Below are 23,059 nucleotides of genomic sequence, written 5' to 3' on the forward strand. Positions count from 1 at the left end.
AGGAGCTCTAGTGTGAAAGGCTAAGTGCTAGTTGTAGACGAGGGACCCCGAGTTCGAGATCGATTATCTCCTCTATTTTTTCCGATTTTCCTACATATATAAACGTGGCTCAACGAGCGTGAACGTAAGAGCGAGCGCGAAGAGAAATGCCGCGAGCGCGGAATAATGTCGCTGTTTGAGGGCGGCACGATTTCGCGCTCTGCAAGATCTTTCCTAAGAGCGTCGTCTTTTTTAATTGCAGGCGACCCGCTTCAACCCCGTACCCGGCCGGCAGCGATGTGGTGAGTTCGTGTTTTCTCCTCCTTCTCACATTTTGTCATCACGGCACCTTTACTCTCCTCTCTCTAAGGTATGTGTTGTAATACTTGCTTTTTTTTTTCTTTTTTTTTTCCTTTTTTTTACCGCTCGTCGTTTCTACCGGGGCGGAATAACACGCTTGAAATTCTTTGTCGAGGCAAAAATAAATGGAGCTTTGCCAAAAATCGAGGCAAACGGGCGAAATAATAAGGATACTCGAGCAGATTTTTAATATAACCTTTTACGTTGTTTGATAAATCTATTTAGGGAATCAAAGTTGAGTAACGTGCACGTATTTACGTATGCGCATAAAGAAAAGAATGTCTGTCGAAGAATGTGACAAATTAATAGGAAATCTCTATCGATGTAGTCGAATTGGCATCGGAATGACGGCGGCGGCGGCGGCGGCACGACGTTCCGGCAGAGGCGTGAAACGCATTTGCATCGATATCTGGGCCACAGTGTCTCGTTTCCCAATGAAGTTGTTGGGTCCGGCCGATCCGCCTAATGACAATTCATCGTCACAGGCTGTTTGGTTCAACGCACTTGCACTCCGATACTCGGTCGCGCAAATAACACAAATGATAGTGACGACGTTCGTTTGCGAGCACGAATTCAGACTTTACGATATCTTTGGCAATGAAAAAATATCCCCGCGACGAGAAACGACACTTGGCGATAAAGAGTCAAACGGCACGGTCGAGTAGCGCGTTACAAAAATAAAGACTTGTATTATTATTACTTGTATAACGACAAATTCAGATTTTTTTTTTTTTTTTTAAGTCGCTCGAAAAATAAAGAAAACATAAAGTTCATAACTGACGTGTGCATTTATTACACGACACCTTCAAATTACTATCTATTCGTGGCATCCGCCGTTGCATTGTAAAATTTAAAAGAAATATATTTTCTTTATATACGTTTACCGAAGATAATATGTCACGGCGACAAATATTCTGCTAACAGATATTCAAAAGTGCATTTAAATAAATGTGAAAAGCTTTGAATAATACATATCGCGGGATCACTTTCAAAAGTTCAGACAAAATTGCACCGCGCCGCTTGCGTATTCGTGTTGTATAGTATAATAATTAAGTCATCCACGTACAACGGGAACATGCCATTAATTGAATACAACATCGCATATAACGTAAATGCAGTGACGCATGTATTCGTCAATGAAAGGTTGTACGCGTATGCACTACCAATTCTTGTCATGGATTTAATTAAGGCTTGCCTATCACTGTTATTTGCGGCCGCCGTACGAAAGGCGGAGGCTCAAACGTGTGTGATGCTAGCTTCACACACGTTTCTAAATAGTCAAGTGGATTAAATTGGAGGTCGAGCTCGAGCTCAAACTTTCCATGCGGGATTTTCACGTAGGTTCAATGCACTCGGCGCTGTCATATGATAAGGGCTTTGCATGTGCACGCGACGTCATATTACTAATAGAGCAGGTCTCGATCGAGGCTGCCGTACCACGATAATGAAACAAATGAAAAGAAATGACAGCGTGGATGAAGATAAATGGTCTTCGGTATACTAGACCGATCTCCTAAAAGTAACAGACATGAACGAGCATAACGAATCGACTTCGTGGGTGATACTCGTAGCTCTTTCTCGATAAATAAGAAATTTTTTTTATTCATACATGTGCGCGCGCATATGTGTAAATATGAAATTCTTGCTCGGCAATGGACTCGGCTGAATATTAATAAACTCTATTCGTAAAGGAAACTGGGCTTGAATTGCACGCGTGCGGATAGACGCGGCGATTCGCGGCGAATTCGCGCGTTTGCATTAACAAGATCGAGCTTTTGAAGTCGCGCGGTAACGTCGGCAATTATAATTAAAAATTATTTTTTTTTTATATCACGCATAATATATATGACAAATAAATTTCATACTCGCGTATCCCGCAATACGTAACGTAAAATATCCGGATGTAAATGAAAATTAAATGAAACTCGCGTTTCGAATTCGAGAAAGAGCGAAATTGGACGCAGTAATTGAGAGAGAAAGAGAAAGAGAGAGAGAGAGAGAGCGGAATGAGAATTTCGAGAGTGGTTTGAGAGAGCCATACGTGTCGACGGTCCACGCGAGTAAGCGTGTCAGTCTTTATTGGAAAATTAGATCCAATCTAACGCGAAGCGGCAGTCTCACGCTCGCGCACGGCCAGACAGAAATTACGAAACCGACGACGACCGCGGATAATCTCGTAATGTTACAATAACGCGGGCGCGCGAGCGCGCACGCACATATTCCGCGCGGCTAACGAGGAAGAGCATTGACCACCGTACACACACGGAAGTGATTAAGCCCTTCTTTAACGGAGCACATATGGATTAACCCGATTAACTTATTCATCAGGGAGCGACGAAGCTGATCGTCCGCGCACGGCCTGCCGCTAACAAACGTCGCCAAACGATTTGCTCGCGAGGGAATCACGCTCCGTGTGAACCGTCAATAATTTCATTTTCTTCACATTAATTCCGCGCGCGAAAGAATCAAAATGGCACCACGGTCGTGATTAAACGCGAACGCGGATATCCATCATCAAGATTAATTAGTTGGAATTAAACCTGAATTGTACGTACAGTGCATTGTAATTTACAGGCTAACTTCATTACTCTAATTTAATTACGCTTTGCATGCTTTATATAACGCGTCTGCGTGCTGACGCAGGGCCCCGTCGCCGCCGCGGCGAGTTCTTCGCGAGAAAATTCGACGATGCACTTCTTCCAAATTGTCCTTAATTATTGCGACCTTTGCATCTCTCTAATGCAGTACCATTGACCCTGGCTCAATATATATTTCGTCTGCCCCTTCCGAGAAGGCAATTATGCTTGAATTAGTAAATTAGCGGTGGCCTGCACTCCGCATTGTCAAAACTCGAATTGGAATCTGTACCTTCCACTCGTCCCGTTCTAAAGCTACAATGTCAGGCAGTCTGTCTGCTCACATATAACCGCAGTTGCATACACCAGCAACACATATGCACACACGGAGTCTCATTATTTTTATGTAACGGCTTATTTCTTATTCAATGTCTGATGCACTCGTTGTGACCGCTTTAAATATGCGTCTCTAGATTTATCGATATCAATAGGAGTCTTTAAAAGAGAGAATTAGTTGTGTCGAAAAATTGCATAAACTATGTACATAATAAATTAATAAACACGAAATATATATTTAAAAAAAAAGAAAGAAAAAAAAAGTTTAAAGTACGTTTAGAAGATCTCAAAATAATTGAAAAGATAAATTTATTTTAAAATAAAAAATTATGATATAAAGAACGGATTTGTACGCAAATTATATTTTATGCTAATTTTATTGTATATCGTTTAAAAAATCGCGTGAGGGTCTGAGTTTTAAATTCTCCGTAATATTACTTTTTACGCTTCAAAGAGTTTTACCTCTCCTCATATTCATCGCTACTTCACGCGCTTACTTCTGCCCGTTCGCATATTTATCAAGACGCGTACGTTATCGCGATCTCGAAAAATCGAAATTCAATCTTATGCCTATGAGTGTTTCTTAGGTAACGCGTTTGCGATCATTTGTAAAGGCATGACGACTGTCTTCGAGTATACATGAGAGCGTCGCCTCTCTTTTCGCCTTGTTTTCAAGTTTCTCGCTCGTGGAACCGCTGAATTATTGATGAGTCGGCGAACGGCTACGCCGGGACGACACGAATTCAGATATTATTCGTCTCGCGGACGGTCAAAAGCATCGCGATGGCGATCTCAACGTGATCGATGACCGGTTGTCTTGACCGGCGGTGTTCATTGAGGTCACCGATCTGTTTACAAGATAAAAACAAGTCGTAGATAATACCTCAAAAACTAAAATCACGTAAAGAGACCGTATCGAATATTTATTTCTACACAATTTATGTAATTCCCAGAGAAAAAAAAAGAGATACAAGTAAAGTTGTTAAGTATTACAATTGCGACAAGCGAATGAAATATTAATGAACGGTACTCTCGCAAAGAAGTATTCAGACGAAGGGATGCGATTTTATTGCTTGCCGTGCAATTCTGCGTAATCTTCTTTCCTTCCTCTCGGTATTAGACACGGGTCCATTCTAGTTCACGGCTGCCTCCCCCCCCCCTCCCCAAGTCCTGTTTTGACGGGGGTGGCGAGACGCATTCGGGTGGAGAAGGGAGGACGAAACACCGACACCACCGGGGGAGGTTCGGCGGTTCTATCCCTACTCGTGGAGAATGCGGAGTCCTCGAGGGACATCCTGCAAGCCAAGAAGAGACTAACGGAAGACCAGGGGATGAAAGGGACTCCCGGACGAGAGAGATGAAGAGAGAGAAAGCAGAGGGAGAAAGAGAAAAAGAGGAGGCGAGAGAGAGAAAACGAAGGGAAAAGCGGGGACCAGAGAGGCAAAGCCGCAACGAGGGCGCACGTGTGTGCCACCACGAGCCAAGCAGACACAGACGACGGCCGACCTTGTCTCGTGACGTCACCGGCCCGTCTAGACGGAATCCACCTCTTTGTACGTCCCCTTCCTGCCCCATTCGCGGATTAAATTTGAGAACGAAAGAGAGAGAGAGAGAGAGAGAGAGAGAGAGAGGAAAAAAAAAACAAGAAGGAGCTCGGTGAACGAGCCATGGACAACCCGATCCGTCCCGTTCACTGGATTCCCGGCATTAATTTCGATTATCCAGTCAGTCTGCCGCGAATATCCACGCGGAAACACCCTTCGCAACATCGCGGAGATTCGGCCTGACGCTGAGTGAAGGCTGTTGTTATGTCCTGCGGGAAGACACCACGCACGAACGGCTTATTGAGGGAGGCAGGTGCTCGGTCCGGCCTTAGAAAGGGAAAGTGGTTTCTAGGCCGTTTTTTAAGCTAATGGGGTAGTCACGTACTGGCTCGGCATTGTAGGATTTAATTTAAAAGGCTTAAAGCTAGTTCCGCAAAAATTCCGCAAAATCGCGCACCATACTAATTTATTATTTAATATTATTTTACTTCTTATCTCTCTGTATTGTCTGTTCCACATTTATTTCTTAAAGTTATTAATTTTTAATTTATTACAAAACAAAAGTGAATAGATATAAATTGATTTTTTAGCATATTTTTTTTTATATTAAGGAATACTTGAGAGATACAAATTTATAATTGAGAGATATTTCATATTTACTTCACGCGAAACGTTTAATTTATCATTATACAAATAATAATGTCCACCCCGGAAAAAAAAAATAAAAATAACGTTGATTAATTTTATTCCATCGAGATAAATTATCACTTGGCAAAGAAGAGCTCGTTACTGCCATAATGACGGTAAGTCCAGACGAATATGCGTGTGTAACGAAAATGACATTTCTGTGCCGCATAAACGACGCGAAGGAGGAAAACGCGCGAGAAAAACTCAAGCTCTTACGTAGGTGTTGTTTATCGGAGCGCTAAAAATTCTTCACATTGACAAGAAACGACCTCGTTCGGTAAGATAAATGTCGACCGCCGAATACGTCGCCGAATATCTTTTTATCGCGCACTTACAAACCTCGCCCCGTCTTTTTCTCATCCCGACGCATTGTGCGACACAAAGAAAAGGAACGAGAGAAAAAAAAAGAGAGAGAAAGAGAGAGAGAAAGAGAGAGAGAAAAAAAAAATTGGAATTCTGACAAAATGCATCAGCCACAACTAAGCGTGAAAAAACAGTAACGGCGCCGTGTGTTCACGTCGATTGACATTTTGGCCGCTGCATCCGCCGCAGGCTTAAATTATTGCGATTTTTTTAACTTGACTTTTAACGTTCATTATTTATCGCGCCGCGATCGTCGCACTTACCGGCGCGTGCAATTGGAGGCACGATCGCGACTGGGCGAGTTATCAGAATTCCGGCACGCTTTTATCTGCGATCTGATAAAAATTTATTTTTCACCGGAGCCTCGTCTGAATATTAAATAAAAATAAAAACGTCTTGCATCGCGACGCCGGTCCAAAAATAACGATGCGACAACGCTCCGTTTCTTGTTAAATCGCAAATCCAGCCGTCGACACCTCTCGATCGATTGTCCGCGCATCGGGTGGCGGCTTTGTCGAGGCCAAATCGTTAAACCGTTTATATCAATCGACCGACATAATTGACTTTCGACTCCTAGCTCCTTTCCCATTGTGCTCGATGTGTCCCCGGCTTTGACCTACAGCAACAACGTCGTCGATGCCCGGGCCCATGGCCTGGGCAAAGCAGGTGAATCAGTCTTTTAAGAGATTCGCCCTTGGCCCTGGGGCCGAGCCTCGTGATTCCGCTTCGTTGAATCGATTGCGCGCAGCTCCAATCTGCCGCGCTTGATGCACCGCAGGCCCGGGCCAGACGCACTCCCGTAACGAAGAAAGAGAGGACGATAAAGAAAGAGAGAGAAGGAGAAAGAGCGAAACGGAGAGCATCTCTCCAATGACCTACATGCCTGTCCGAAATAATCTGACATTGCAGGCAAGACCTTAACCGCGACCCCCGGCGCTGGAGGAGAAACGCTTTCAACGAGCGAGCCATTGCCAGGGTACGAGAGCGATCGAAATGCCCGTGTAAAATTGGAGTGCGCGGAGCTGGTAATAAATAACAATAGCAGCGGCGACGAAAGAAAATTACGTTAATTTCATGCAAAAAAATTAAGGAGATAAAACAATTTCAGCGACGCGTGGAAAATAAACGTATGCGCGTGGGAGGATTTTGAAATAAGAGATAAATTTAATCACGTCTTGATTTCTGTTACCATCGATAGTCTTTTTTTTATCTTATTTTATTTTGTTTTATTTTATTGTGGCATTAATATTTATTTTAAATTTATTTTAATTTATTAATATTAATTATTATTGTATTGCGTCAAGTGCAGCTTTGTGAAAAGAACTTAGAGTTTCGGTACGTAAGTACGAGTTATCGTTTCCTGCAAGTTCGGCATAGCACCTAAAAGAGGAAATCGACGGGTGTGGTCGAGGAGTGCGTACATCGATCGGCACTTTAGCCTCGACGAAAGCACACCCTCCCCATGCAATGAAAAAGAGAACGGGCTCGTCCTGTCATGACCAATAATATTACTTTTCCTGCAGCTATCCGAACGTTATCCGAAAGGCTTAAAGCTATCAACGTTAGAATTAGTACAGATTATCATTTCAATGGAGAATATTTAAATAAAGAGAAAATTTGTATCCCTCAATATAAAATTTTCAAAATCAAAAGTAAGTATGAAATATCCCTCAATTATCGCGGTAATGTGCACGTGCAATTATAATTTAACAGATTAAAATCATATTAAATACGTATTTACTCGGCGTGCAATTTGTTTCTTTTTACCTTTCGCTTTGCATAAACGGCGATAAAAGCACTCGAACTAACGCACGAAATTCAGAAATCGACATGTTACGACGAAACATAGGAACTTACAAACCGGTTATGGGTGCCGCGATAAAGTCGTCAATATGCATGATATGCGATTTGTCACGAATAGACTGATTAATATTGCGATAACGTATAAATCAATTATTACTTTGTGTTTTCTTCTTTTGAATTATTAGAAAATTATATTAATTTTCAACCAAACGCGCCCGGAATAATCGAATACATATTATGCAAAAACTAAAAGAAGAATTAAGAAAGTAGTGTAATATCTTTATAATATTATGTTATTTTAAGTAATTATGTTATAACTTATTAATGCAATAGATGTATTAATTAAGCATTCATTATGCATACATCTAGTAAATACTTTGCATATCGCGATAATATAATCGGCACAAAAACTTTCCTTTAGATGAATTATAAATATCTTATTTACGACACTTGTGCAACGATAAATTGCAAATAAGAATTCCTTGCAAACATTAAAAAAACATTAAAAAATTAAAAAGAAATAAGAAACAAAAAGAAAGATAATTTCTAAAGAAACATGTATTTTTCCCTCCCAAATAAGGCAAAAAAAAAAAAAATAATTATAATAAATACGATCGACGTCGAACGGTATCACGTATTTAGCGGCCTTTAGAAAGTTAATTCTTAAAAATTATGAATGATGCGTCAAGAAAAAGGCAGGTGCATCCTCCTTCATTCACTCACGCAAACGGCTCACGGTGACAAGAGAGCGTAAAGGCGTCCAGGACGGAAATACAATCCCTGGAAGCTCCATCTCGCGCTCATGCTATGAGCCTGGAATACGTGAAGTAACCAACAACCAACTAGTAACCCAGACTTTAGTATTCCCGCGGTGTCGTCTCGTACGAGACTTCCTCATTCCAGAGTTGAGCTATTATAAAGCTCTCCTCCCGTTTCCACGTCCCTACGTCTCTTTTCCCCTCGCCTTCGCGGTCGCTCGTCGCCAGCACCGTATACAAACCCAATCGCATTACCTCGCCAATAGTTACATTCTTTGCTCGTTTATTCCGTATATTACCTCCCCATCGTCCGTTCACAAATACCTTTTTATACCTCTCCGTTTCTCCCCCCCCCCTCCCACTCTGCTCTCTCATTCCCTTTTTTATTCCTATTTACTTTCGTCTCTCACCTGCTTTTTCCGGTAACTTCACGTAATTCGTCTCATTATGATATATATAATAAAATATATAATAAAAATTTGCTGTTTTAGTATTTTTATTTTATTTTTTTTAATATCTAATATTACATTATCCGTGATTTAGAAGATTTTAATAAAAGGCAGGCAGCCGTGGTATCGTCTTTCAATCTCGGCGAGAAGTAGGCATATGGCAAAGTAAACAATGCAAAAGAACACGTGCGGTCGAAGGAAAGAAGGCCAATATTTCTTAGGCTCGGCATGTAGGTATTATATCGCGTCTTCTATTTACATTTTCCACGAATACAGGTACGGAGAGCTGCGAGAAGTCAGACGGAAAATACGTATCGTGCACGTTTGCATAACGAGCACATTTAATATTAATATCTTAATTCATTCAATAGATCGTGTTCGATTATTGTACAGAATACCGAGGGAGGCTAGACTAGTTTACCATAATTACTTTCTCATTTTAATATTCAACATTATATCTGGCAATGCGCGCATAAATTTAATTTATGTTAATGTAAAATTAGAAAGTGATATCTTATCGTTTACAAATCTCTATTGCCGAGCGCTAATTTCTTTGTTGCAGCTGCCTCGCGGATTTAGAAATTATCTCCTCTAATTAAGAATAATTTCATATAAAACAACCGTAATATCCTCTTCGATAAGGAAACAAAAGGACGTGAAAGATAATATCCGCGGCTTACGCAATCGTGCACCGACGGTGAGAAGTATAAAAAAAAAAAAAAATCACCAGGACGTTGTTTTCCACCGAAAGTAATTTCTACGCCGACCACGCTTCCTTTCCCTCGTCACGCGCCTCTGAGGAAACTAAACTTGGCGCGATATCGACCGTTAAGTTACGAGAGGATCGGAGAATTACATCAGGAGAAATCGGATGCTTCGCGGAAAGCCGAAATTAAAGGCGTACTGCGTGCATTTTACGTAATCCTAAAGTCAAGAGAATGCTAAAGATCTTCGAAAAATAACGTTTTCGAGAAGGAGAAGGGAACAAATTCCTCCGTAAACGAATGACATTTTGTTTTAATTTTTTTTTCCCACCTGAATACGATGAAAAAATAGATTCTAACGCGTGCTGAACTCTTTCACGAAATTATCTCATCACAACTTTAACACGTTGAGACATCGCGCGTAGATCACAAAAATTTTTTGTAGACAGACATTTCAAATCGACAAACCGGAGCTGTGCGGTAAAATTTCATGCTCGGGGCTACGCGAGCGGCACGGTCGCGGTGTACAAAGTAAAAATTGGGGATTGCACGAGCAGGTAATGGCGTTCTCTCGCTTCCGCCGCCAACCCTTTTTCGCCAGTTGAATTTTTGCAAGAGAGGGAAGTAGATGCTCTCGTTAACGCGTGACAAGGGAGACGAAAAAAATTAAGTTACGCGTCTGACACCGCGCGTACGAACCCGCGTCGCAAAAGTGATATCTCGAAATATAGAAAAAAAAAAAAAATATTCAGTCAACACAAACGACAGCGCGGTTAAAGAGATAATTAGCAAAATTAATCCTTCCTTCGTGCCAAGTGTTCGAAAAAAAAAAATACTTTCGTAATCGCAGCGTAAGTGATACTTTATCCAAGAAAATGCAAACGACGGAATCAAAAAATCTCTCCCGTTCGCTCGCTTTCTCTCTTTTGCGTAAGAGGCAGAAAAATATTCAAAATAAAGGAACAAAAACCATAAATTATATCACGTAGGCCGGCATATCGCGATGGGGCGACCGTGAAATCCACGGACGGAACGGAACCAGGTTATCGAAAAGTGAACGCCGACATTATTCTTACCACCTTCCCTCCCCCTCCCTCCTGTTCCTTTCGGTGTGTCGCGTTGCAGTTGCCTCGCATTTCTCCGCGCGCATCGCTCGCGTGTGGGAAGATGACAATGCACCGGTGGCCTCGCGCCCGATACGCCTTACGTATGGTTACGCTCTCCGGGGGAATTCTGCCGCACGCGTCGCCAATCGTCCGACATCGGATCGCGTAACTATTCTCATTGATATTCCGCAATTGTACCTGGTACATGACCAATTGCCGTTTCTTTTTTTTTTCTCCTTATCTATTTATTTTCTATCAAGGAAAACGGCCGTGAGAGGGAGAGAACTTTCTACTATATTGTCGACACCTACCTAGGCCCCCGAGACGAGGCGCATACATCGAGAGAAGTGCCGTTTCATTATTTCGCGTTGCGTCAAGTGACATCATTAATTTTTCCTTGCCAGACAACTCGTCTGACAAGTGCGCGAGGCGAGAATATCTCGTCGATAAATCTCAAAGTTTCCCGGATTGCCGTTGAGCAAACAGGAATGGCATAAGTCAATTAGGAATTTATATATGCGCATAAACATACCGCACTCGTAATAAATATATTACAGAAATTTATGCGCGTGGGCAGCGTTATTGTGCGGGGTGAATTAACGGGCGCGATGTATATGTACCGGCCAGAGATGTTCGAGAAAAAATCCGGAGAATAAAACTAAGTATGCAAGTTAAACGAGCCTTTGTACGGACTGAAGCGAGCCGGAAGGAACTGATTACTGCAACGGTATAGATTTATGCGTTTAGTTAATGATATATTAAGTTCCCACGATAAAAACTTAACGCGATCAATATGTATGACTGGTTCGGGGAGAAGAGAAAAAGTCTGTGCACATCGTCGCGTGCACTTAGGCATGTCGTATTGTCATTCCTACTAAGCCCCTGGCAGATGCCCAGTTTTTTTTTATTAGATCTAAAACTAGAAATGCCTGATGTCACGATAGATCGGTTTGCCATCGACGTGATGTCGGTATTTCCATTTTAGCACACATCATGTTTATCGATAAGTCGGAAGATTATCGACGAGACAGACTCCGGAATAATTTTTTAAACGCGTTATTTTATCATTAAAAAAAAAATTAATAAATTTTATTCGCGTATTATTTAAAATATACTTGAACGTTAAATTAATTTTTATTAATAACTGAAAGATCTAATTAAAAATTTTCTACTTATTTCGAGTGTTTTAAATAAAACAAAGTTGACTACGTTGATATAATTAGCAGCCGTGTTCATTTTTATAACGCGCCAATTTGGCTCGATTCTTTAATATTGCAAAATAAAGTTTATACGACTTTCCTTAATTCAAATCGTTATTTTTACAGATATTACTAATATCGAATTAGTTCTCAGGATAAATTTATTAATCGCGTTTCAAGACTGGTTTTCAGTCGAGTTTCTCACCAGAAATGTGGCTATAAATATGAACCTAAGTGGAAAATGAATAGTTGCTCACTCGTGTTCATAAGGTTACACGTCACGGTGTAAAATTCTTGGTATAACAACGTTAACAGAGAACGTTTGCGTGTACAATAAAACACGTTTGTTTAATTAACGACGCGTGCAATCAATTGCATTGGTAGCGTACGGTGGGCTCGTATTTATAAAGATACTTAGCGGCACGCGACTCACCCGACTTCTCTCGTTTGTTACAGGTGTAAAGAAAAATATAACAGCATCGCCGAAAAATTAGTGCCGGCTATAAATAAACGGGGGGAGCCTAAATGAGAGGATACGAGAAAAATGAAGAGCCGCATAAGATATCCATTGATTCGCGCGAGACGTTCACATAGTGCCGGCATTATGCCGCCGGCTGGGATTTCTTACTCGTTACGTACTCGATTGTGTAACGGTCCATACAATCGGCAAGGCAGACTGCCGACGTGCCGTGGAAAATATCGTGGAGGCACCTGCGAGGGAAGGTACCTTCTTCTCGACGCCGAGATTAAAAGAGAATTTATGTGCCGCGTTATTGAGTCATCCGTTGAATTGCTATACTTTGTAACATTGAGGAGCCGCGCTCATCAAAATTTTACATCCTTTTTTACTTTTGAAAAATTGTTTTTCTAATATCGCAACCGCAGACGAGTGAATTCGACGGTACACCCGCGGAGGCTCGAGATTACGTTGAAACCGCGAGCTGCATTTTCGTTAATAGTGATAATTGCGACACAGATTCGTATTGCGTTGCGCGCAGGTGAGACGGGCCCCCGAGTGAAGGAGCTGGCCGTTCCCGGTAAATTACACGTTTCGACGCATACTCGTGCGGTTTCAAAGCTTCGGGGATGCATTTTGTTACGTGACTCTGTTACTTTGTGGCGTGACGACAACCGACTTCGTGCTGCGCCGTTCGAGAGAAAGAAAAAAAAAAAAAAAGATGACTACTGAGAGACGACACTAAAGCTATTTTCGTAGAATTCTGTAGGTCCCCGGCACACAACGCGATGCCTTGTCCGATTCTTGTCGCGGCTTTTGTGCCCGATTCCTAAGCAATAATCACCGCATCCTTTGAAAGCGCCCTATGATTTACCGCGTGCAAAACGTTGCGAAAATAACGCTAATTTTTCGAAAAAAAGAAGGAAAAAAAAGAAAAAAAAAAAAAAAACGTAAAGAGAACCTTTCACTCCCGCGGAGTAAATTTTTTGACAATTGAAATTGTACGAATTCCGAAATCGAATTGTAACACCGAACGTCAATGCAACCATTAAAACATGAATAATTAAATTCCTAAGATTTCTAACAATCAATAATTTAAACTCCAGCTCGCGTAACAGTTTCAGATATTACACTTTATTTTAATCTATGGAAATCTTCTTATTCATCTTTTTCATATCTTTTATCCCGTCTAATTATCGAAACGAGTTCAATGCAAATTTTTCAATTATCCCGACAGCCCGCTTTATTGAAACAGAGACGTCGGTCGCGGAATCGCTGTGTAGTTACGTATACGAATACTTGCGTTCAAGTATTCCGTATTACCTGGCGGAACGGGTAAATTCGCGAGGTCGAGTCTCTCTGACGTCGGCATCAATCTCGACTATGCTGGAAACGACCGAAGTAGGTCGTCATTCTGCTCCCTCTATTATTGCGAGTACCTGCGTCACATGGCCCAGTTTCTGTCGTCTTTATCGTCGCCGCCTCGAATAAATGCGGGGTCTCTCTTTTTACGGGCGCTCCCATCTCGCCGGGGTGAAAAGAGCGCCGCTTCTTCACCCCTTCTTACAAGAGAAGCCGACGAGAAAAGAGAAAAAAAAAAAGCTCCTCTCGGCCGTGCGCGTCGTCATTGAGATACGCACGATGGCACGCGCACCATTTTAACTGCGGGAAAAACGAGGTCGTACGCGGCGGCTTGTCTCACCCGGCACTTGCGATAATAAATATTTAACCCGCAAAAATACGGGTCAACGTTTTTCTGAGATCGGCGACCGTCGCTACGTTTCGTTTCGATACATTTAATGCGCGCGGCATAAAACAGCAGATTCAAGCGTCGGAAGAGAAATTCACCTTCGTTAGTCGCTCGGGCATCGCGCAAATTGATAATTGCCGACAGTACGCGCCTACTTAACCATCTATGCTATTCTACTTTTTACTACGCGCCTTCTTCGACGTAGACTGCTTTCAGAGTATTGCTCGAAAGGCAGAAAAGCGGCCTGGCACTGAAAGCTAATCAACGAAATTAAATTCGAAAGTTCCGTTCTATCAGCCGCAAGCATGCTAAATTCTTTCGCGATAGCAGAACGCAGCCGTTATCACCGGTTTACGTACATATCTCACGCAGGATGCGTGTACGTGCACATCCTGTACGTCGATGCCCGTGGCATCTGACAGTAACAAATCTCCGCTGAATTAACCGTATTGCAGAAGCATTAGCGAGGGAACTGAATCAAGCGTCTATTTATCGAGGAAACGCATGAAAGCTGATATTCAAATAAGTCCGCGAGCAGCGAACAGATCCGTTTTTATCGCCGATATTCGAAGAAGCTCCCTATTGATCTAGCGAATAAAAATTTCATATGCATCTCTCTTTAATATTCTCCCCGCGCCAAGAAAACCGCGATCGCGATTTGCGGCCATCTCATTCTTCCTACGAAACGATTATGTCCCAAGATGTCGATGACCAACAATGAAGATGGAGCGGCGCCAAAAGCCGCGGATGCAATCCTAGGAGAACCGCGAGTGAATGATAAGTAAATCAAGCGTATAATTGAAATTCGATCCGCAGACTGGCACAGATACACGGCATTAGGATTCTACTAGCAAACCTCGCATTACACACACGCTCGCGTGAGGAGCGTGCGCATATATGCATGCGCTAAGGTGTTAAACCTTAGACTCGCAGGAATCGAATTGCGTTTCTATATTTTGACTAATCTAATATTGAAGAGAGACAATCGCGGGTAATATTTCCATCGCGACGATAAAGCCGAAGGGTTGTCGATTCTAATACTCTGCTTTGGCGTTGTCGAATGGATCGCGAAATGGATGTAGGTATTGCTCTAACAATCGAGGCGGATAAATTCGCGAGTAGGTGTAAGAATGCGAGCACCGCGATCGTAAACTACGCGACGATAAACACTTAGCGTTACGAAGCATTTACGATATTCAGATGGCAGTGAATGCGGAAATCGCAGAAGCGAAAGCGGCGGCGAAAATAAACCGAGCTTAATTAGACGCGCCTATAAGATCGCCCAGATTTTCAGATATTCGCCTCGTTACGCCCGACACCACCGCTGCCTTCGATTAGCATTAGCGGTTTCCGCTTTCTTAGAAATGCATTAATTCTCTATCTCGGGATCGCAAACATCCTACACGAACGAACACAACATTGTTATCCCAAATAATGATAGCTTCATCATCTACGTAAAACGCTACGCGAAGCGTTTAATTAATCAAACCACGGTTAATAATAAATCTCTAAAGTCAAAAGAATGCGCTTTAAAAAAAAAAAAAAAAAAAAAAAGAATCTATTCGTCACGTCCGACGCCGCGTAATCACCATCGATGAAATAAATATCCCTGTGCAAGACTGCACTTTCCCTACCACCGGAAACTTTTCAAGAATGGACCTAATTGACTTTATCCGAACTTTTTCCTTTTCGCTCTCGGAAGTGTACCGAAAATTTTGCTCCGAGATTGTCCTTAAGCCAAGGCAGAAAAGCGCGGGGAGTTCGGCCCGATACGAAGAGAAACGTCGCGTAAGCCCCCGGGATGAGGGGATGTCGTCGCGCAGAGAGACGAGGGGGATTCGAGGTAAAACGGAAGGGGTAGAGAACCGCTAGAATCTAGAAGGTTAACAAAATCAATACCGAGATGGGTGGCACAGCGACGAGGGAGAGAAAGAGAGAGAAGGCGAGACGGAAGGAGGGAGAGAGGGAGAGAGAGCTAGTCGGTCGGGCCGCTCGCGCCGGGGGGCTAGGTCGGCCACCGACCTTTATCCAGGCCAACTGCATCATCCCCATTCCCACACACGCACGTATTGCGCGCGCTTTAGGGGAGGAGGTGACGAAGAGAAGAGGTCGTCTATTTTCACGGCGGGCCGTTTTCGTCGGATGAAAACAATCCTGGCGCACACGGCCGGATGCAGGAACAGATTCGCATCCTGTAATCGGACTCGTAATAAAACGTGTCTGGGATCGAAGTAAAAAAATTGTTCCATTCGCACGACAATTACCTCGTAAGAAACTGTTGCGAGCTGCCTTACGAAAAGGAAGAGCACGCGGAAAGCTCGTTTGCTTTCAGCTGAAGATTGGTAACGTCGAGAGATATTTCGAAAAGATTAATATCGCGAGTATACGAATGTGAAACCGCGATTAATTAGGCTAATTTAGAATCTGCGACCTACTCTAAAGTAAATTTATGTAGTAATTTATGACAAGTCTTTCATACCAGTAAATGTACTATTTTATTAAGTCTAATTTTAGATCATAAAATGTTCGTAAGATGTTCAAAATTAAATACAAGTTCGTATCGAAATTAATTTAAGAAAGGCAAAGATCTACATTTTACGTAATTTCACTTTTGTAAATTTATCTCGAGTTCCTTTCTCGTTAATTTTAATTTATCAAGTATCGTCATTGATGCGCGACTTTGACGCGCTGCTGCGAAATATATACAGTTATCGATAAAAAAAAAAGTGAAGCTATTAATCGTACCACTTACGTAATTGAAATACGCTTTGCAGGATAAAATCGGGTCATGCCGAGATCGCGTATCACTCCATTATAACCGGCTCGATCGACGACGACAAAAAATCGGAGAGTGACGGAATTTAAAGAAAAAAGTCCGGATAAGATATGTATATGTATAGAGAGCAAGTGTATGTACGTTTCAAGGGAGCTAGTAGCGTAATCTAGAGTGCGATCGGCCACCATAAGGTTCGTACATCACAAATCCGAACGATTAGCCTAGTTACTACACGGAGGGAAAACGCCCGACGTAATGACGTATCTGCATCGTGAATCTCGATATAGCGTGAACACGAACGTCGCTTTTGGGCTTTACAGTTCGCTTATCATACCGCCGGGATGCCTTCCATCACGCGAGCGCTTGCGAGAAAAAAAAAACAAAAAAAAGAAAAAAACAAAAAGCCAATGACTGTCACGTCGAATCTCCGAATGCTACGACTGTAGAAAAAAAAATAAAAAAGTGTCGCGTGTGCAGTGCTCGATAGCGTGCAAAACGCAAATTTCACATCTTTTTTTTTCCAAGCTAATTCCACATATCACATCGATTTTATTAATTACTAGAGATTACAGAACGCGCGCCCTGCGCGCGTCATTATGTTCCGACGTTAGTTAATTTAATTAATTAATTTTTTGGAAATAATTATGGAAATTACAAGTGAGTAATTTCATCGACGAATATCGCGGCGTATTCACATAGGTGCAGATTCCGCGATAAATCGAAGTGTATATTAATTTCTTTATCACGCCCTCGCGTGCGTATAAATAAAAAAAAAAATTTGCGGCGGGCGAGATGTGTACCGAGTCGTGAACCATAAATTAATTAATAAATTGCTCTCGGTAACAAAATAAACCAATTTTTTTAGATTAGAACTATACTTTTATTTTAAATCCCTCATGCTTCGTGTTTACAATCACAAATTGATGTTATTGTGCTTCTATTAACTTGGTATTTTTAATAAAAAAACAGAAAAAAAATTTAATTTAATCGCATAATTTAACTTTCATTAAAATCTTGCAAAAACAATTTAAACAACATAAAACCTTACTCATAAATTATTCTACTTGCACAAATTTCGTAATGTATCTGCGACTATCTCGCGATTTGGATCGGCAAGACGATGCGCGCTTTGATCGAGTCGATAATTTTGTAGCCCGTGCTCCTTTTGAATGCAATCTATTTTGCGGATCGTGCAAGTATTCGCGGACGCCGGAATTGCCCATAGATTAACGCACCTGTCACGCATAAATATTCGCGGATAGACCGCTGCGCTTTCGCCCTTCTTCGCGGAATAAGCGTACGAGAAATTGGCGCATCCCGCGTTCACGAGTTCCGGTGTCATTTCACATCCCAATAATTTTAAAAACATTCTCCTCGAAAACCGAATTGGAATGTCCCGCGCGAAAGCTTAAAATTATCGCTTCCCCTTAGGTGCACCTTTATTTATAGCTTTCTGAAATCAGCTATTAGCTCTTGGGCCAAGCTTCGTGATTCATTATCATGAAGGCAGCATAAATCAATCCTTAAAATAGTAATACCAATAATAATATGATCGATTACGCTCCATGCCAGAATTGAGTAACCGCTATGAAACGTTATCCGCGGCGACATCCTACTCCGTAAAATTCTTTTATGCAAATAACACGAACGCGGCGTAAAAGATTACGCAATTGTAATTCTCATTAGGGCGAACTTGTCAAAGTAACGCGAATAACTGATTACTGATTTCAACACGGAGTCTTCCGATATCCACGATAATTTCAAGCTCTGCCTACTCACGCCCACGGGGGACTCGATATTACATAAATATACCAACTTCTTTTTCCGTCTTACGACCGATGCATCTCGCGCCGGCTCTCGTCTACGCAAGCTGAAGTGCGGACCGAGAGACTTGATATTCGAGATCGCAATTAATTCCTGCCGTATGCGTACGTGCGCAAGGTTTACAACTTGTTATTATCTCGTGAGAACCGTAGGCTGATAGGGAAACTCAATGTGCAACGACGCGCGCGATACATCTTTCGACACACTGTCGTCAAATCAGATTACTTTACAATTATTTTTCGAATCTTACGAGCTGTAATTAAGGCGGTAATTATATATTACTCATTTGTACTAAAAAGCACTTATTTCAGTTGTCTCGGCAACTTTCTATTCGCTGACCTAAAAGTCAATTAATAAAAACTAGTTCCCTGATAATTGCTGCACCGAATTATTGGGTGGTCCGTCAAAATGCGAGAGACGGCGGGAACGCAGTGTCATAAAATACTTAAATTATGAGATAGGAAGACGTCGAAAGAGGCGAATCGAATTGACGCGATTAATTAAATCGTCCCAATTAACGTACTCGGCGCTGACAAGAAAGACTGGCGTCGGACTAAAATAAAATGCAAGGTATTAGCATTTCTCCTCGTCCGAATTAACATGCCGCACGTAGCGACTAGCTAGACCGCAATTTAGGCCAATGGACAATAACGATGGCAGTTGTCCTTGCCAAGTAATGTCGTCCTGACGACGATCGAATCGTTTACGCGACCCGCTTTTTTTTTTTTTTTTCTTTCTTTCCTCCTCGAGAAGATAGAACGAGGTGCTAAATGCACTAAACTCATTCTATCCTCTCCTCTCTTTTTCCATCTTCCGTCTAAAAATTCACCGAGATATCGACTCGCACAAATTCGTGCGCAAGAGACACATTCAGATCAGAGCCTTAACTGTAATTTATCGAAACGCATTTGGCGAAACATCGCGCTCGACCGCGGTGCATCCGCGAATAAAGCCAAGCATAATTTAAAATTCAGAATATCGGGTTTCCCGAATGTCGCAAAAAGTCACCGCGCGCACGTCCGCGCAGATTTACGAGCGGGAGTGAAAATTCGCGGTGCCGAAGAGAACCCCGACCGGGGGTAGAGAGGGGGATATTTTTTGGGCAAGTTATTAACATACTTAATGAACCGACTTCAAGACAATTTTAGAAAGAATTTTACCTTCCAAACCACAGGCAAACTATTTAACTTAATATTATGTGCATATCTCAATTTTAAAAACTATGAATTTGGAAATCGCTTCTATTCGTCTTTTTTTTTTTTACGTATGACATTTTTACCAAAAAGTTCATTATTCGTTCAAAGACAAACGTTTCTGCTTTTTCTGAATAATAAATATAATATGATGAAACCGCGTCTAAAGAGATGAGCGATTCGTTATTACTGGTTAGCCCTGAAGAGTAGTGAATCTCGGCCGAGGTCGTATGTCATACATAGGGCGGTATAATAAAAGCATCGGCTCACCTGCCGCGCGGTGCTACGATAAAAGGATAACGAGCCTGACGAGGCTGAATAGCTGCAGCCTCAGTTGTAGCAAACGCTAGCCTTCGATTCGCCATGCTAATGCTTTCAATTTACCCGATAATGCTCGTGACGCATTTCCAGCGTGAAGAAACGAAATTGCTCAGATATAACGAGATACGCGCGAGCAGAGCTGTGCGCCTGAACGTTTAATAGCCCGCAATTAACTCTCTGTTTGGTAAAGCGAAGGTTTACTTTGTACCATAATTATTAACGTAATGTAACTGTAACGATTACGACAGACTAACGATCATGCGAGTATTAACCTTCTGTCCGGGACATGCGAGCGGGACGTACTGCGCGCGAAGTAAACAGCCGGCATCAAGGCTTATAGATCACCGATCGTAACACAACGAGTCTACAATGACGACGTTTTCTAAAAGTCTCGGCTGTTCCTCCTGGGGAAAAAAAAAAAAACAAAAACGGACAGGCCCGTCGTACTCGATTTTTAACTACCGGCAGAATGTTCTGCAACGTTAATCGATTGACAAAAGAATCACTGAATATTTTATAACGGAACGTAATCGATTATTCATTACGAATTTATACTGATATACATAACCGCGGGAACAACCCATGCATTCTAATGGCATCTGATGTTGGAAATAATTTTCCTGTAGGCACACGAGAGCCTACATTACAGAGATATAAAGATAGAGAGAAAAAGAGGGAGAGCCAGAGAGGGATATGCGGCTGGTTTCGTCACACGCATCCGCGACAGCACTTAATTGTTTACGACAAGGCTGTTGCTCCGGCATTCTGTCAATCATTTCCACGTGCGTGTGCATGCGTTCGCCGCACGCGGATGTATTGCGTTCGCTAGACGTGGGAATGATTAAACGTATTGTCACCGCGACTAACCGCAATAAGAATAATGTCTAACGTATTATTTTTATTTTTAGATTTTCTAACGCGAGGAAACTGTCTCCCTACCGCTGTGTCTCTGTTATATTTTTGTATATACTTTTAAGATTAACGTAACGTTGCAACAATGTGCACTTTTGCCGAATAATAAGTCAACAGAAAATAAACTACATTCGTCGCATATAAATAATAAAAAATATTAATTGTGCTATATATTGCATTGTGACAAATTCCAAAACGTGGAATGCAAATCAGAGTCAATAATTATTTGTTGCCCGTAGGATTACGTTAAACATGCGCCCGAGTACTTTAATGAGTTACTAAAAAAATCGATCAAGTCGTTTGATCTCGCAAGTATAATAATACATAAAAACTACGTTGAGTTGCTATAATTAAAAAATGACTGTTTACAAAGATTATTTTTAAATCTGTCGACTTCAGCTAATTTTCGGGTATCATAAAAAAAAAAAAGCATCTCGTTATCATACATGCAAGCTAAAGGCATCATGTTGCACCCTTTAAAATAAAGCTGAACATAACAAGCGAAACAATCCCGCGTTTACGACGAGTGGCGCCGTAAATGGGATAAGACGAACCGTAAAATTCCAGAGCAAAGTCATTTAAACCTGATATTTTTATTTCGGCCTCTCTTGACACGTCTGTTCGCCCATCCTCTTCCGCCACCCATCGCGACGAACATTTTAATTAACGATTCGCATTTGTATTATAGAATACGTTCGACAGTCACGAAGATCATCGACCTGTGACATGACCGATCCCCTACGCCTTAAAACTTTCTTTTTTTAAACTTTTCCAAAATACACGAGCTTAAATACGCGCAACGCATGTAAAAATATTTTTCAATCGTAAATGAATGGATAACCCGAAAGTTGCGAACAAAATAGAGAAAAAAAGTTAATCTATTGAAAGCTATTCCAATAAAATCGATTTAAAGTTTTCCACGATTTATTTTCATTTATTTTATTTTTTAATTTTTATAAAAAAAAAAATCCCGTTCTAAAGCTTTGCTCGCTTTTCGTTTAATAATTATGACAGCGGTATCAGAATGCATGAGCTCACGGATTTGAAATTAATTTTAGATCTCTCATCGCGCTTCGGTTTATATTGAGAACAAAGTCTCCGTGGCACGAGTGCGTAAAAGTCACAGATTAAATCGCTCGACATCGCGAGTCTTTCCTAAAACGTTTTTTTTTTTCCCCTAATAAAATTTCTTAAAATGTAGAATATTTTTGCGAATACGTTCTACAAATATGAGCACGTCGTACATGCTACGCCATTAATAGAAACTCTAAAACTGAAGACAAACCGCTTTTCCGAAGAAATTAGATTTATCTATTTTTATAATTTAAAAAAAGGAAATAATTTTCCAATACCGTTTATCCGATTAAAGAAGCAAATGTCGTGCATTTGATTCGATAGTCCACCAAGCAGAAATTCCGTAGAACATTATTTTATCCCTCAAAAAATATGTGTTAAAAAAATCTAACATTAACAAAATAATTATTGAATGTGCAATAATTCAAATACTTCGTTTTCGATTTTCTTGTCGCAAAATTCCGAGCAGAAAGTAAAGGGGAAAATGATTACGCAAACAAATGCATGCGGTCGTTCCGCTGCAAGTAAATAAACACCAAGTAACAATCGCCGATTTATGTCGCGAGTTAGGACGTTAACAACGCACGCTGCTAAATTTCGTTGTCTTTGAACTACATTTTCATCGGCGATATATGTAATCGGAGCAAGGTCCGGAGATCAGTTTGGTAAACCCGCGATCAAGTTAACGAGCTTCTTAACGCGAGTTCGAAGGCCTACCGCGAAAAGAATCGCCGCCGTCATTTTCGTCTCGCGGAGGTCCGAGCTCGAAATCTCGCGACGCAGAGCTCGTGCGCCGCGACTGCGAAGTAAACACAGAAATAAACGTGCCAAATGGATCGGTAGCGGACGCGCCGGAGGGAAGGCAGAAAGACGGAAACGCGGCGGTGG

The 23,059-nt window shown here is 41.6% G+C and overlaps 1 protein-coding gene across 1 annotated transcript in view; it reads right to left on the reverse strand.

Moving 5' to 3' along the window:
• Oatp74d (Organic anion transporting polypeptide 74D) overlaps positions 1–23,059 on the reverse strand; it is a 96,447-nt gene that overhangs the window by 70,960 nt on the left and 2,428 nt on the right. The window lies entirely within an intron of this gene.

The sequence above is a fragment of the Cardiocondyla obscurior genome, linkage group LG05 (assembly GCF_019399895.1).
Source record: "Cardiocondyla obscurior isolate alpha-2009 linkage group LG05, Cobs3.1, whole genome shotgun sequence".
Taxonomy (NCBI): Eukaryota; Metazoa; Arthropoda; class Insecta; order Hymenoptera; family Formicidae; genus Cardiocondyla; species Cardiocondyla obscurior.